The following is a 14,828-nucleotide window of genomic DNA, read 5'->3' on the forward strand; positions in this document are numbered from 1 at the left end:
TTGAAGGAAAAAGCCATGAAGAAGTCATGGAAAGTGTCCCACTGACATACGTTTGGCGTGGGTTGGGAGCAGATCAGGCTGAATCAGTTCATGTCATCCACTGGCAAATTCGAACCCCGGAGCAAAGTGTGGGTCGAGCCAGGTTTGGTGGTGACAAAAGCAGTACACAACACAGTGCCAAGGTGGGGTTGCCTGTTCCAGATGTGACCGCAGCACCCAACCAGCACACATGAGAATCAGGAAGGGAGGGGCAGAGCCGGCAGGGGAATAAGGGGTGGTTCACTTGCTGGACAGCTACTCCACTGGAGAGTATGAGCTGGGATGGGGACAGACCAGACTAAGCAGGGCTACAGCACCTGTTCACCTCATGTGGACTAGATCAGGGAAAAACCAGGCTGGCTGATCATTCCTACTGGTGCAATCTACAATTGGAGTGGGTAAGGGTTGTTGGGGCTTAGCCACAGCTTCAGCTGGCAGAAACTGGCACTGGGGGCTAGTTCTGTGAAGTTAAACCACAGAACCACCTGGAGAGTGTATAATCCGGGAGTGGGAGAGGCATGGGAGGGAAATAGTGGGTTCCTGCCTCTTAGGTTACCATCCCCCCAAGGAAGGGCAAGAAAATTAGGGGAAGTTTGAGAGATACCCAACAACATCTGTGAAAGCTGGACAGTTGAGCTGGTTAGATGGACAAGGTTTTAATACTCATTGACATATATGAGGGCAGGAGGGAATGTGGGACAGAGTGGATTAGTCTGCCACACATATTGGCAAACCAGGACAAGGGGCGGCCCTGGTGGGGTCATTGTTTGTCACTCCGACTAGGCTGCAGCTCCCACTGGTTTATGCGAGGGCTGAGTATGTGCTGGGTAGAACCAGGCTGGACTGCAACACCCACTGGTTCCAGTGGAAGACAGGGATGGAAACAGAACCAACCCAGCAATTGCAACCAACAGCTAATCTGGGCAACTGACTGTGCCAGGCCCTGTGCTTGCTAGTACATACAAGAATCTGTTCAATAAACACCTCAGACAAAGTTTCTTTGGAGATTCCCACAATCGAAATGCTGGACACAGAGCCCTAACCAGCAAAAGAGAGAGGACCGAACAAATCAATCAACCACCTCAGCTCTATGTTGGCAGTGAAAAGCTGGGCAAACAGAGATACTATGATGAACTATGTCAATCAGTGGATTCTTCAACAACATCATCGTGCTTGGAGTGGTGAGAGTGTCAGCAATTCAGAACTGTTGAACTATCAAAATCACTTGAGCAAGACCCTCAGAGCATGCCCCACACCCGGGACCTGGGGTGGGTGGGAGACTGGGTGGGGCTTCTCCCTTAAAATCCCCTTTTACATAAGATATATTCAGGAAACAATATGGAACTAATTGTCTTGCCCATTTTCATGTAGCTCTTGAACATTTTTACCCTAATTATGTCAAGACTGTTAAAAAATAAATTTAAAAAAAGGAAGCTCATTTGAAAAAAAAAATAATTATCCTCATTTTCCTCTGCCACAAAGTACAACTTTCCTTTCTAGAATTTCAACCATATCCAAAAGTTGTACAACTATAAAAACTTCTCTGCTACATTTTAATGTAAGTAGAAATTACCTTTTGCCTGAAAACGGCTCTCCTTTCAAACAATTTAACCTTCATCAAAATATTCTACAACCATCCTAAAAGACATTCCTACCCAGCAGTTAAATCTTAAGCAAAATCATACTCTGTGAGAAACAACAGTTCTCCATTCAAGAATTTGAAGCTTTACCAAAAATTCCCACAGCTGTGAAAGATTCTCTGCTATAAAGAAATGTCCTGTAAATCCCATTTGTCTTCTGCTGTGAAAATAACTCTCCTTTCTAGTTGTCTGACCTAACCAAAACAATCTCAGCATTCAAAACAGCACGGCTTTCCAATATTTTTAATGCAAATCCAAAATTATTGTGTGACAAAAAAAAAAAAAAACTTCATTCTAGAATTTCAATCTGGACTAATTGTGTACAACTGTGAAAACTGCCTTCCAGAATTTTAATATGACCCCAAGTGGTCCTCAAAAATATAACTCTAATTTCTCAGTGTTTAGCCTTGACCCTTAACATTCTTCACTTTGAAAAAGGACACTAATTAATTTTGTACCCTGCCACTCTACCAAACTCTCTTATAATGTCTAGCAGTCCTTGTTTTGAATCTCTTGGTTTTTCTATGTAAAGGATCATGTCATCTGTGAATAGTGAAAGCTTAACTTCTTCATTTCCCATTTGAATTCCTTTGATTTCTTTTTCTTGTCTTATGGCCTCTGCAAGTACCTCTAGGACTATGTTGAATAGCAGTGAAGATAGCAGACATCCTTGTTCCAGATCTCAGTGGGAAGTGTTCCAGTATTCCTCTATTCAGTATAATGCTGGTGTTGAGTTTTTCATAGATTGCTTTGATTATGTTGTGGATTATTCTTTCTATGCCTACCTTGGTTAGAGGTTTTAGCATGAAGTGTTGTTGGATTGTGTTAAAAAGTTTTTCTGCGACTACTGATACTATTATGTGATTCTTGTTTTTTCGTTTTTGGATGTGGTGTACCACACTTATGGATTTCCGAATGTTGAACCATCCCTGCATTCCAGGGATGAATCCTACTTGATCAAGGTGAATGATCTGTCTGATGTTTTTTGAATTCTATTGGCCGGATTTTGTTGAGAATCTTAGCATCAATGTTCATTAGAGAAATAGGTCTGTAGTTTTCCTTCTCTGTTGGTTCTCTATCCGGTTTGAGGATTAAGGAGATGTTGGTTTCATAGAATGATTTTGGAACGGTTGCTTCCTTTTCTATTGTTTTGAAGAGGATTGGGGATAGTTCTGTTTGTAATGTTTTGTAGAATTCTGTAGTGAAACCATCTGGGCCTGGGCTTTTCTTTGTTGGGAGACCTTAATCACTAATTCAATCTCTGCTTCAGTTCAATCTCTGCTTCGGAAAAGGGAACCCTACTCCACTGCTGGTGGGGCTGCAGATTGGTACATCCTCTATGGAATTCAGTATGGCAGAGACTGAAAAACTCAAAATCTGCATACCATATGATCCAGCAATATCACTCATAGGAATATATCCAAAACACCTGTTACACAAGAAACCAACATGCACCCCTATGTTCCTAACAGCACAATCAATAATTGCAAAATTATGGAAGCATCTGAAATGCCCATCAACACAAGACTGGATAAGAAAGCTATGGTTTATTTTCTTCATGGAATGCTACCCAGCTATTAAAAAAAAATGCAGTTCTTTGTGGTCATTGGGCTCAACTGAAAAGCATTATGTTAATCAATATGAGCCAATACCAAATTGCCTTAATTTAAGATGAAATGATGTCAATATGAAAAAGAGTACCTGTAAAATATAATATTATCTCAACCTCAAACAGCTTATCTCACATACAATAAGATATTGTGAAGTAACCAACAAACCAACAATCAATGTGAATCAGACTTCTTGTGATCTACATCAAAGAATTGTAAAACCTAATATACTTTTAATACCCTATGTTATTCTGTAATGGGGCGGGAGAGCAGAGAAATCTTCCATCACCCTAGAAGTTGTGAGGAAGATATAAAATACTAGTTACTCCTCACTAGGGTATTGAAGATTTCTCTGCATACCCCTCCTAAAACTGTTCTTCATGTAAACTGTTGACATATGCCTTGCTAGAGTTATAAGTCAGTCTAGACTACCCAAAAAAAAGCCAGGTTCAGCGAAATTATGTTTCAACAGTATAAAATGCTAAATATTATAATGAAAATAAACACAAGACAGCTGAACAGTACCCTATAGCCATTTTAAGATGTATAGAACCGGTTGGATATAAAGTAAAACAGAAATGTCAATGAAGTAGTCACAGGATATGGTTAAGAACTTGCATTTTTTTTTAAACATATTGGTTACTCAATACCATGTCAATTAATTCCATAACATTATAAATTGTTGCTGATGTTATGTTGGGACTTTCAATTAATTGGGATGATACTCTGCTGGCTCTACCTTCAGAACAGAGAAGGTCTCCACAAGACGTTGAACCTATCTGGACACTAAGAGGCTGGACTCTATGCTTGGTATATGCTTGCAATGAAATAATCTCAACTGAAGTTGAACTGTGGTTATGGAAGAAGGTGGAGGAATCCACCATGGCGGGAGGGTTAGGGGAGAGGTGAGGGGAGTCCCAGTACCTATAAAACTGTGTCACATAATACAACGTAATTAATAAAAACTAAATTAAAAAAATAATTTTTTTTTAAACAAGGACACTCATTCCCCATATTGTAATGTGATCCAACTTCTACTCTAAAGAACAATTCAGGTTTCTAAAATTTCAACTTTAATCACAATTTCTTACAGGTATGACAACTTTTCCTCTCTTTCGGAAGTTTCATGTTAATCTAACGTTTGTTCTGCCATGAAAATGACTTTCATTCTAGATGTTCAACCTTAACAAAAACACAATATTTCTACCTTTCCTTTGTACCTTTTTATGTTCATCAAAGAGTATTTAGTGACAAAATACTACTCACCCATAACCTAAGTTTCCTACAACTTCCAAAATGTGTCTTGTCTCCTGGAACTTAACTTGAAGCAACATTTTCTTCTGCCATGAAGAAAGACACTCCTTGCCAGAATGTGATGTGGATTAAAACGTTCTTCTGACAGAAAACAAGTCCCTTTTCTGAAAGTTTTATCTTAACCAAAATTTTCTTAAGGCTGAGAAACAACACTCATTTACAGAATTTTAGGGCTAATCAAAACTTTCTTCTGCTTCAACAAAACAGCTCTCTTTTCAAGAACTTCGATGTTAATCGGATATTCCCATGCAATAAAAAATTACTCCGCTTTCTGGAGAACATGTCTCCTCAATTTTAGATTTAATCAAAATGTTCTTCAAACAAGATCACTACTCAGAATTTTTATGTTAACCAAAATTTCCATCCACTTAAAATAAATAAAAAACAAAGAAAAATGAAGAAAAAATTGTTTCCATAAATTTAATTATAACTTTTTTTAAATATAAAAAGAACTCCAAAATTTTAACTTTAGTTGAACTTTTCCTCAGTTTTGACGAAGAGTACATTTTTTGAAATTTTAATGGTAATTAAAGTTTTACTCTGGCACAAGAAAATAAATCTGATTTCTATAAATTTAATATTCAGCAACAATTCCTTCAACTACAAAAAGAGAAAATCCAAATCTTTCTAGAAATTGACATACGCCAAAATTTTCTTCGGCTTGGAAAATAACTCATTTTCAGAATTTTAATGTTGATCACATTTGTATTATTTAAGGCCACTAAAATTTTTGACTTATAACTTTTGACTTGCAGTGTTTTTTATTTGTCATTTCATCACCATTCCATGGTCATTTTTGAGAAAGAGCCATTTGTGTTGGTACTGCCAGGAGGAGGCTGATGCTGCAATTATCTGAGATCACAAAGGGGAGGCTTGTGAGGGAGGGCCAGTCCTGGGACAGCTATGGCTTTGCAGCAGGATGGTTTTGTGATAGGCCTCTTGTCCTTGAGCCACAGGCCAGCCTAGTGTTCATGTGGTGACAGGGATGAAATTACCCTGGCCATTGGTATTGCAGAGCGTCAGAGAGATCCCACTGGACACAAGTCTAGGGTGTTAGGAAGTGTTTCCATTGGCCAAGCTGGATAAGAGCAGCTCCTGTTACCCTGCAGGAACTACAGCACATTGAGGCCCAAGTCGGGGTTTTTAAAGCTCTCATCCTTCCATCAAGTAGAGAGCTGTGCAGCACAATATTCTGGAATAGTATAAGACATTCAATTAGTAAAGTAGCAGGAAGGTAAATACTAGAGCCCCAAACCTTCCCTAGAGTTAACTAAGCAAAATTGGATAGTAGGAGGCAGGAGAGGCAAGACACAAAAGGCTCTGGTGCCATATCAATGCTGTCAAATTAAATGGTGATTTATACAACCAATGACACATGGATGCAGGCCCTGTCTATCAACTGGATAGTCTGTTACAATGACTGCAGAAGATTGTTGGCACACATGGACACTCAAGTGTTTATAAATCACAGTCCCATGAAGAGTTGTTCATGACTAATAATGGGTCCTTAGGGAGAGAAGCAAGAAGTTCTGGTTGTGTAGGTGGAGCTCAAGGGTCAGTACGTGCAGTGCTGACCCAGTCTGTGATTCCCTGTGCTGGTGCTACTGCTCAGTCTCCTCACACTTTAACATCCCTTCTCTCAGGAGACCATGCACTTTTGTCAGTCATAATGCCAGGGGCTAAGACAAGTTACCTAGGCACTTCATGGCACTCCCAGGGGATATCCTCATGAAACAGAGAGAATGGAGCTAGTTTTCATCTAGGTCAGAGGATTAACAGAGGGGGATACTCACTGCTCTCCCAATCTCTGCAAAACTTACCTCACCAAGTGATTTACCAGAGAAGAGAAGAAACATAATAACCAGAGAAGCTGGACAGGGAGGTGAGGGCTTCCTGTGGTTCAACTGTCCTGAGAGCAGAAGCAGCTCAGATTCTCAGGTTCTCAGGACTTTGGAACAGCCTCAGCCTTGGGGAGCAGTCATACAAAACTGCACCCCAGCACAGCTTAAACCCTGATCCAATGCCACCTCACTGCCTTTGGTGCCTTGCTCTGTTGTGAGAAACAAGCCTGGGAAACTCTGGCAGTGACACTGGAGCACTGAAAGCATTTTCCACAGAACAGAAGAGAACCACTTTCTTTTTCAACAATCCTGGGCCTGGAGTGGAGTCTGAACTTCCAGATGTTCTAGTTCCCATTTGTACAGAGTATTACAGGCTTTCCTTGTGTGGGTCAATTTGGATATAGCTTGGTTGCCTCACTGGTAGTCAGAATCAGGGTCCAAGGAGACACCTGGGCCCAATCCTCGGTGCTGGAGTAGAGAAACCAAGGTCACTGGCACTGTGTAGCAAACATTCTATGCAGGGTGCTGAAGATCCTCTGCCTGCTGTGCAGGACACAATGGGAGCATCATCATTGTTGCTTGTGATACCTTCAGACTTTGGGCAGGTCCTGGTGAAGAATGTTGATGCATGCTATTGGGACTGAGAGTAGGGGAATGCATCACTGCTTTCAAAGTAAAGTTCACTTCTGAGAGATCACCCCAACAGTGGGAATGAGAGCTGACTAATTGTGATACCCATTTCTGCAGGACCAGGAACTTGACTGCCAACTTGGCACAGCTGGGTGCACCTGGCTTGGACCCCAACATCATCCACCAGCTTAAGCACCTGGTGGAGTGGAAGACTTGTGTTTCTCTAGGGCTATTGTTGTGTTTTTGTGAGGTGCAGAAAGGATGTCACATAGATGGTTGCACATGGAATGACTGCAGTGCTTTCCTGCAAACTGGGTCACTGAAGCCTCCATTGTGAGTTATGAGGGGGTAAAGCAGCATCTTTCAGCCCCAGGGTAACAGCCTTTCTGCTCTGTAGTGTCCTCATTTGGCAAGTGGCTGTCATGGAAAAGTGTCTTTTCTTAAGTCTTCTGATTCTTTCAGCATTTGTCATATTCAGGGACCAAAGCTGTGGCATTGTGAGTAAGCTTCATCCAGTTAATGGACTTTAATGACTTTTGGTCATTTCTCTTTAAATTCATCTCCTTACTCATACTCCCGGAAAAGCAAAAGAGTATGAACAAAGTGGTTGGGCCCTTTCAGCTGTGTGATAAATAAGGGTACTCTCCAACACAGGTGACAAAGTTGAATGTGGAGATAGAAAGCTCTGTTATACTTTGTGACAACTTGATCAATTTATTGCACTATCTATGCCATTCAAAGAACTATTTAGAGCTGTTGAAAACTGAATCTGGACATTTTCCAAGTGTGTGTGTGTTTGTGCATTTGTGCTTTGCTAGTGAGAGAGAGAGAGAGAGAGAGAGAGAGAGAGAGAGAGAGAGAGAGAGAGAACATCCTAAAGTCTTCCACTTGGGAGCAGAGTTGCAAGGTTCTCTGGCTATCCAACTTGCCACTGTTTTTCCTGGCAACAGCCAAGGAGCTGGCTTGGACGTAGAACATCAAGACAGAAACCAATCAGGACCCATATGGGATATCAGCACTTGGGTGAAAAGGATTAGCTTCTAGAGAGAGAGAGAATGAGAGAGAGAAAGAGAGGAAGAGACAGAGAGGTTAAGATTCAGGAATTAGGGCCCGGCGCGGTGGCGCAAGTGGTTAAAGGTCCTTGCCTTGCACGCCCGGGAACCCATATGGGCGCCGGTTCTAATCCCGGCAGCCCCGCTTCCTTTCCAGCTCCCTGCCTGTGGCCTGGGAAAGCAGTCGAGGACAGCCCAAAGCTTTGGGAACCTGCACCCGCGTGGGAGACCCGGAAGAGGCTCCTGGCTTCGGATCGTCGTAGTATCGGCCCGTTGCGCTCACTTGGGGAGTGAATCATCGGACGGAAGATCTTCCTCTCTGTCTCTCCTCTCTCTGTATATCCGCCTTTCCAATGAAAAAATAATAAAAATAAATCTTTAAAAAAAAAAGATTCAGGAATTAGGATGTACACTATGGGCATGACTATAGATTTAAAAAGTCAACTCAATAAGTTAGATGAAATTGTTTGAAAAAGGAACTTTTAAGGATTCCTCAAGAAATAACACATTAAAACACATACAATTATCAAGAGAAGATAATTAGATGCAACTCTTTTCATGAGATCATATCACTGAATGCTAAATGCAAAAACAGTGTAAGAAAATGACAGATCAACATCTCTAATAAGCACATACATAAAAACCCTAACAGAAGGAAATGGTACAAACCTGGCAATAAAAATATTTACACATGGTGAGCAAGTGTTATTAATGCTACAAATTATAGGGTGTTCAGCACTCAACTTACTGGAACTTACTCAAAATTCTCTCTACACACACACACACACGACATTTGGGTAGACAAACAGAAAAAGCATCACTTGTATTAAATAAGGAAAAGTTAAAAAGTTTTCTTGGTACAATTACTTATTTTTTTAAAGTCAGATTAGGGAGAGCATACAGACAGAGGGAAAGAACTTCCATGTGCTGGTTCACTGCACAAATGGTGAGAAAGATCAGAAAATATCAATCTTACATGAAGAAGCAGAAGCATCCTAAAGTCTTCCACTTGGGAGCAGAGTTGCAAGGCTCTCTGGTTATCCAATTTGCCACTGTTTTCCTGGCAACAGCCAAGGAGCTGGCTTGGAAGAAGAACATCAAGACAGAAACCAAGCAGGCCCCATATGGGATATCAGCACTTGGGTGAAAACAATTAGCTTCTACAGCCAAGGTACCTGCACCTAAATGATTTTTAGATAACAACCTAGTAGTGTTTGAGAACTAGTACTTAACCAGAATTCTTCATATATTGGCCACTGATAAAGGAAAAATTATGGGGGGCGGGGCCGGCACGTGGGGACGTGACCCCCAGGAGATGGCGGCCAGGGTCCTCAAGCCCGATCAAGCCTGTCTCCCGGAATGCAACCAGCAGCCTTCACGCCCACTGAGAAGGATGCTTCAGGGAGGCTGGACCCCCCACGCGTGGCCCTTTTCAGCCTTAGAATGGTAACCCAGGTACAGCGACCCGACCCCCGGGCCAGTGGTGCTAGGGGCTTGGCTAGACCCAAGCCCAGGCCGGGAAGAGGGGCGGGGCCGGCGCAAGGGGACGTGACCACCAGCAGATGGCGGCAGGGGTCCTCAAGCCCGATCAAGCCTGTCTCCCGGAATGCAACCAGCAGCCTTCACGCCCACTCGGAAGGCTGCTTCGGGGAGGCTGGACCCCCCACATGTGGCCCTTTTCGGGCCTAGCGTGGTAACCCAGGTACAGCGACCCGACCACCGGGCAGGTGGTGCTAGGGTCGTGGCTAGACCCAAGCCCAGGCCGGGAAGAGGGGCGGGGCCGGCGCAAGGGGACGTGACCCCCAGCAGATGTCGGCCGGGGTCCTCAAGCCCGATCAAGCCTGTCTCCCGGAATGCAACCAGCAGCCTTCACGCCCACTTGGAAGGCTGCTTCGGGAAGGCTGGACCCCCCACACGCGTGGCCCTTTTCGGGCCTAGCGTGGTAACCCAGGTACAGAGACATGACCCCCGGGCCGGTGGCACTAGGGGCGTGGCTAGACCCAAGCCCGGGCCGGGAAGAGGGGCGGGGCCGGCGCAAGGGGACGTGACCACCAGCAGATGGCGGCCGGGGTCCTCAAGCCAGATCAAGCCTGTCTCCCGGAATGCAACCAGCAGCCTTCACGCCCACTTGGAAGGCTGCTTCGGGGAGGCTGGACCCCCCACGTGTGGCCCTATTCGGGCCTAGCGTGGTAACCCAGGTACAGCGACCCGACCCCCTGCAGGTGGCGCTAGGTGCGTGGCTAGACACAAGCCCAGGCCTGGAATAGGGGCGGGGCCGGAGCAAAGGGAAGTGACCCCCTGCAGATGGCGGCAGCGTTCCTCAAGCCCGATGAAGCTTGTCTCCAGGAATGCAACCAGCAGCCTTCACGCCAACTCGGAAGGCTGCTTCGGGGAGGCTGGACCCCCCACAAGTGGCCCTTTTCGGGCCTAGCCTGGTAAGCCAGGTACAGCGAAACGACCCCCAGGCTTGGGTTTCGCTAGGGGCTTGGCTAGACCCAAGCCCGGGCCGGGAAGAGGGGCGGGGCCGACACGCAGGGACGTGACCCCCAGCAGATGGCGGCATTGGTCCTCAAGCCCGATCAAGCCTGTCTCCCGGAATGCAACCAGCAGCCTTCACGCCCACTTGGAAGGCTGCTTCGGGGAGGCTAGACCGCCCCCGTGTGACCCTTTTCGGGCCTAGCATGGTAACCCAGGTACAGCGACCCGACCCCCGGGCCTGTGGCGCTAGGGGCGTGGCTAGACCCAAGCTCGGGCAGGGAAATAGGGCGGGGTCCCGCGCGGAGACGTGACACCTGGCAGATGGCGGCCGGGGTCCTCAAGCCCGATTAAGCCTGTCTCCCAGAATACAACCAGCAGCCTTAACGCCCACTTGGAAGGCTGCTTCGAGGAGGCTGGACCCACAACACGTGGCCCTTTTCAGGCCTAGCGTGGTAACACAGGTACAGCGACCCGACCCCTGGCCGATGGCGCTAGGGGCGTGGCTAGACATAATCCTGGGGCGGGAAGAGGGGCGGGGCCGGTGCAAGGGGACATGACCCCCAGAAGATGGCGGCCGGGGTCTTCAAGCCAGATCAAACCTGTCTCCCGGAATGCAACCAGCAGCCTTCACGCCCACTCAGAACGCTGCTTCAGGGAGGCTGGACCCCCCATACGTGGCTCAATTCATGCCTAGCGTGGTAACCCAGGTACAGCGACCCGACCCCAGGGCCAGTGGCGCTAGGGGCGTGGCTAGACCCATGCCCGGGCTGGGAAGAGGGGCGGGGCCTGTGCAAGGGGACGTGACCCCCGGCAGATGGCGGCCGCGGTCCTCAAGCCCGATGAAGACTGTCTCCCGCAATGCAACCAGCAGCCTTCATGCCCACTTGGGACGCTGCTTCTGGGAGGCCGGACCCCCCACATGTGGCCCTTTTCGGGCACCGCGTGGTAGCCCAGGTACCGCGACCCGACCCCCGGGCCTGTGGCGCTAGGGGCGTGGTTAGACCCAAGCCCAGGCCGGGAAGAGGGGCCTGGCCGGCGCAAGGGGAAGTGACCCCCAGCAGATGGCGGCCGGGGTCCTCAAGCCCGATCAAGCCTGTCTCCCGGAATGCAACCAGCAGCCTTCACGCCCACTCAGAAGGCTGCTTCGGGGAGGCTGGACCCCCCACGCGTGGCCCTTTTTGGGCCTAGAATGGTAACCCAGGTACAACGACCCGACCCCCGGTCCGGTGGTGCTAGGGGCGTGGCTAGACCCAAGCCCAGGCCGGGAATAGGGGCGGGGCTGGCGCAAGGGGACGTGACCCCCAGCAGATGGCGGCCGGGTTCCTCAAGCCCGATCAAGCCTGTCTCCCGGAAAGCAACCAGCAGCCTTCACGCCCACTTGGAAGGCTGCTTCGAGGAGGCTGGACCCCCCACGTGTGGCCCTTTTCGGGCCTAGCGTGGTAACCCAGGTACAGTGACCCGACCCCCGGGCTTGGGTTTCGCTAGGGGCGTGGCTAGACCCAAGCCCGGGCCGGGAAGAGGAGCATTGCCGGTGTGCGGGGACGTGACCACCAGGAGATGGTGGCCGGAGTCCTCAAGCCCGATCAAGCCTGTCTCCAAGAATGCAACCAGCAGCCTTCACGCCCACTCGGAAGGCTGCTTCGGGGAGGCTGGACCCCCCACGTGTGGCCCTTTTCGGGCCTAGCGTGGTAACCTAGGTACAGCGACACGACCCCCGGCAGGTGGCGCTAGGGGCGTGGCTAGACCCAAGCCTGGGCCGGGAAGAGGGGCGGGGCCGGCGCAAGGTGACGTGACCCCCAGCAAATGGCGGCCCGGGTCCTCAAGCCCGATCAAGCCTGTCTCCTGGAATGCAACCAGCAGCCTTCACGCCCACTCGGAAGGCTGCTTCGGGGAGGCTGGACCCGCCATGCGTGGCCCTTTTTAGGCCCAGCGTGATAACCCAGGCACAGCGACCCGACCCCTCTCCAATGGCGCTAGGGGCGTGGCTAGACCCAAGCCCAGGCAGGGAAATAGGGCGGGGCTGGCGCGGTGACGTGACACCTGGCAGATGGCGGCAGGCGTCTTCAAGCCAGATCAAACCTGTCTCCCAGAATACAACTAGCAGCCTTCACGCCCACTTGGAAGGCTGCTTCGAGGAGGCTGGACCCACCATTTGTGGCCCTTTTCAGGCCTAGAATGGTAACCCAGGTACAGCGACACGACCCCCGGCAGGTGGCGCTAGGGGCGTGGCTAGACCCAAGCCCAGGCCGGGAAAAGTGGCGGGACCTGCGCACGAAAACGTGACCCCCAGCAGATGGCGGCCGGGGTCCTCAAGCCCAATCAAGCCTGTCTCCCGGAATGCAACCAGCAGCCTTCACGCCCACTTGGGAGGCTGCTTCTGAGAGGCTGGACCACACACGCGTGTCCCTTTTTGGGCCTAGTGTGGTAACCCAGGCACAGCGACCCTACCCCAGAGCCAGTGGTGCTAGGGGCGTGGCTAGACCCAAGCCCGGGCCAGGAAGAGGGGCGGGGCCGGCGCAAGGGGACGTGACCCCCAGCAGATGATGGCCAGGGTCCTCAAGCCCGATCAAGCCTGTCTCCCGGAATGCAACCAGCAGGCTTCAGGCCCACTTGGAAGGATGCTTCGGGAGGCTGGACCCCCACGCGTGGCCCTTTTTGGGCCTAGAATGGTAACCCAGGTACAGCAACCCGACCCCCGTGCTGGTTGTGCTACGGGCGTGGCTAGACCCAAGACCGGGCCGGGAAGAGGGGCGGGGCCCTCGCAAGGGGACGTGACCCCCAGCAGATGGTGGCCGAGATCCTCAAGCCCGATCAAGCCTGTCTCCCGGAATGCAACCAGCAGCCTTCACGCCCACTTGGAAGGCTTCTTCAGGGAGTTTGGACTCCCCACATGCGTGACCCTTTCAGGCCTAGAATGGTAACCCAGGTACAGCAACACGACCCCAAGGCTGGTGGCGCTAAGGGGCGTGGCTAGACCCAAGCCCAGGCCGGGAAGAGGGGCGGGGCCGGCACGCAGGGACGTGACACCCCAGAAGATGGCTGCCGGGGTCCTCAAGCCTGATCAAGCCTGCATAACGGAATGCAACCAGCAGCCTTCACGCCCACTTGGAAGGCTGCTTCGGGGAGGCTGGAACCCCCACGCGTGGCCCTTTTCGGGCCTAGCGTGGTAACCCAGGTACAGCAACCCGACCCCCGGGCTTGGGTGGCGCTAGGGGCATGGTTAGACCCAAGCCCGGGCCGGGAAGAGGGGCGGGGCTGGCGAGCAGGGATGACCCCTGTCAGATCTCGGCCGGGGTCCTCAAGCAAGATCAAGCCTGTCTCCCAGAATGCAACCAGCAGCCTTCACGCCTACTCGGAAGGCTGCTTCGGGGAGGCTGGAGCCCCCACGTGTGTCCCTTTTCGGGCCTAGCGTGGTAACCCAGGTACAGCGACACTATCCCCGGGCATGAGGCGCTAGGGGCGTGGCTAGACCCAAGCCCAGGCAGGGAAATAGGGCGGTGCGCCGCGCGGTGACGTGACACCTGGCAGATGGCGCAAGGGGTCTTCAAGCCAGATCAAACCTGTCTCCCGGAATGCAACCAGTAGCCTTCACGCCCACTTGGAAGGCTGCTTCGAGGAGGCTGGACCCACCATTTGTGGCCCTTTTCAGACCTAGTGTGGTAACCCAGGTACAGTGACCCGACCCCGGGCCGTTGAAGCTAGGGGCGTGGCTAGACCCAAGCCTTGGCCGGGAAGAGGGGCGGGGCCGACGCAAGGGGACGTGACCACCAGCAGATGGCTGCCGGGGTCCTCAAGCCCGATGAAGCCTGTCTCCCAGAATGCAACCAGCAGCCTTCACGCTCACTCGGAAGGCTGCTTCGGGGAGGCTGGACCCCCCACACGTGGCCCTTTTTGAGCCTAGCGTGGTAACCCAGGTACAGTGACGCGACCACAAGACTGGTGGCGCTAGGGGCGTGGCTAGACCCAAGCCCAGGCCAGGAAGAGGGGCGGGGCCGGAGAAAGGGGAAGTGACCCCCAGAAGATGGCGGCCAGGGTCCTCAAGCCCCATCAAGCCTGTCTCCCGGAATGCAACCAGCAGCCTTCACGCGCACTTCGAAGGCTGTTCGAGGAGGCTGGACCCCCCACCCGTGGCCCTTTTCAGGCCTAGCGTGGTAACACAGCTACAGCAACCCGACCCCTCTCCAATGGTGCTAGGGGCGTGGCTAGACCCAAGCCCAGGCAGGG

The sequence above is a fragment of the Ochotona curzoniae genome, unplaced genomic scaffold (assembly GCF_017591425.1).
Source record: "Ochotona curzoniae isolate NIBS_2020 unplaced genomic scaffold, NIBS_Ocur_1.0 contig_2754, whole genome shotgun sequence".
Classification (NCBI taxonomy): domain Eukaryota; kingdom Metazoa; phylum Chordata; class Mammalia; order Lagomorpha; family Ochotonidae; genus Ochotona; species Ochotona curzoniae.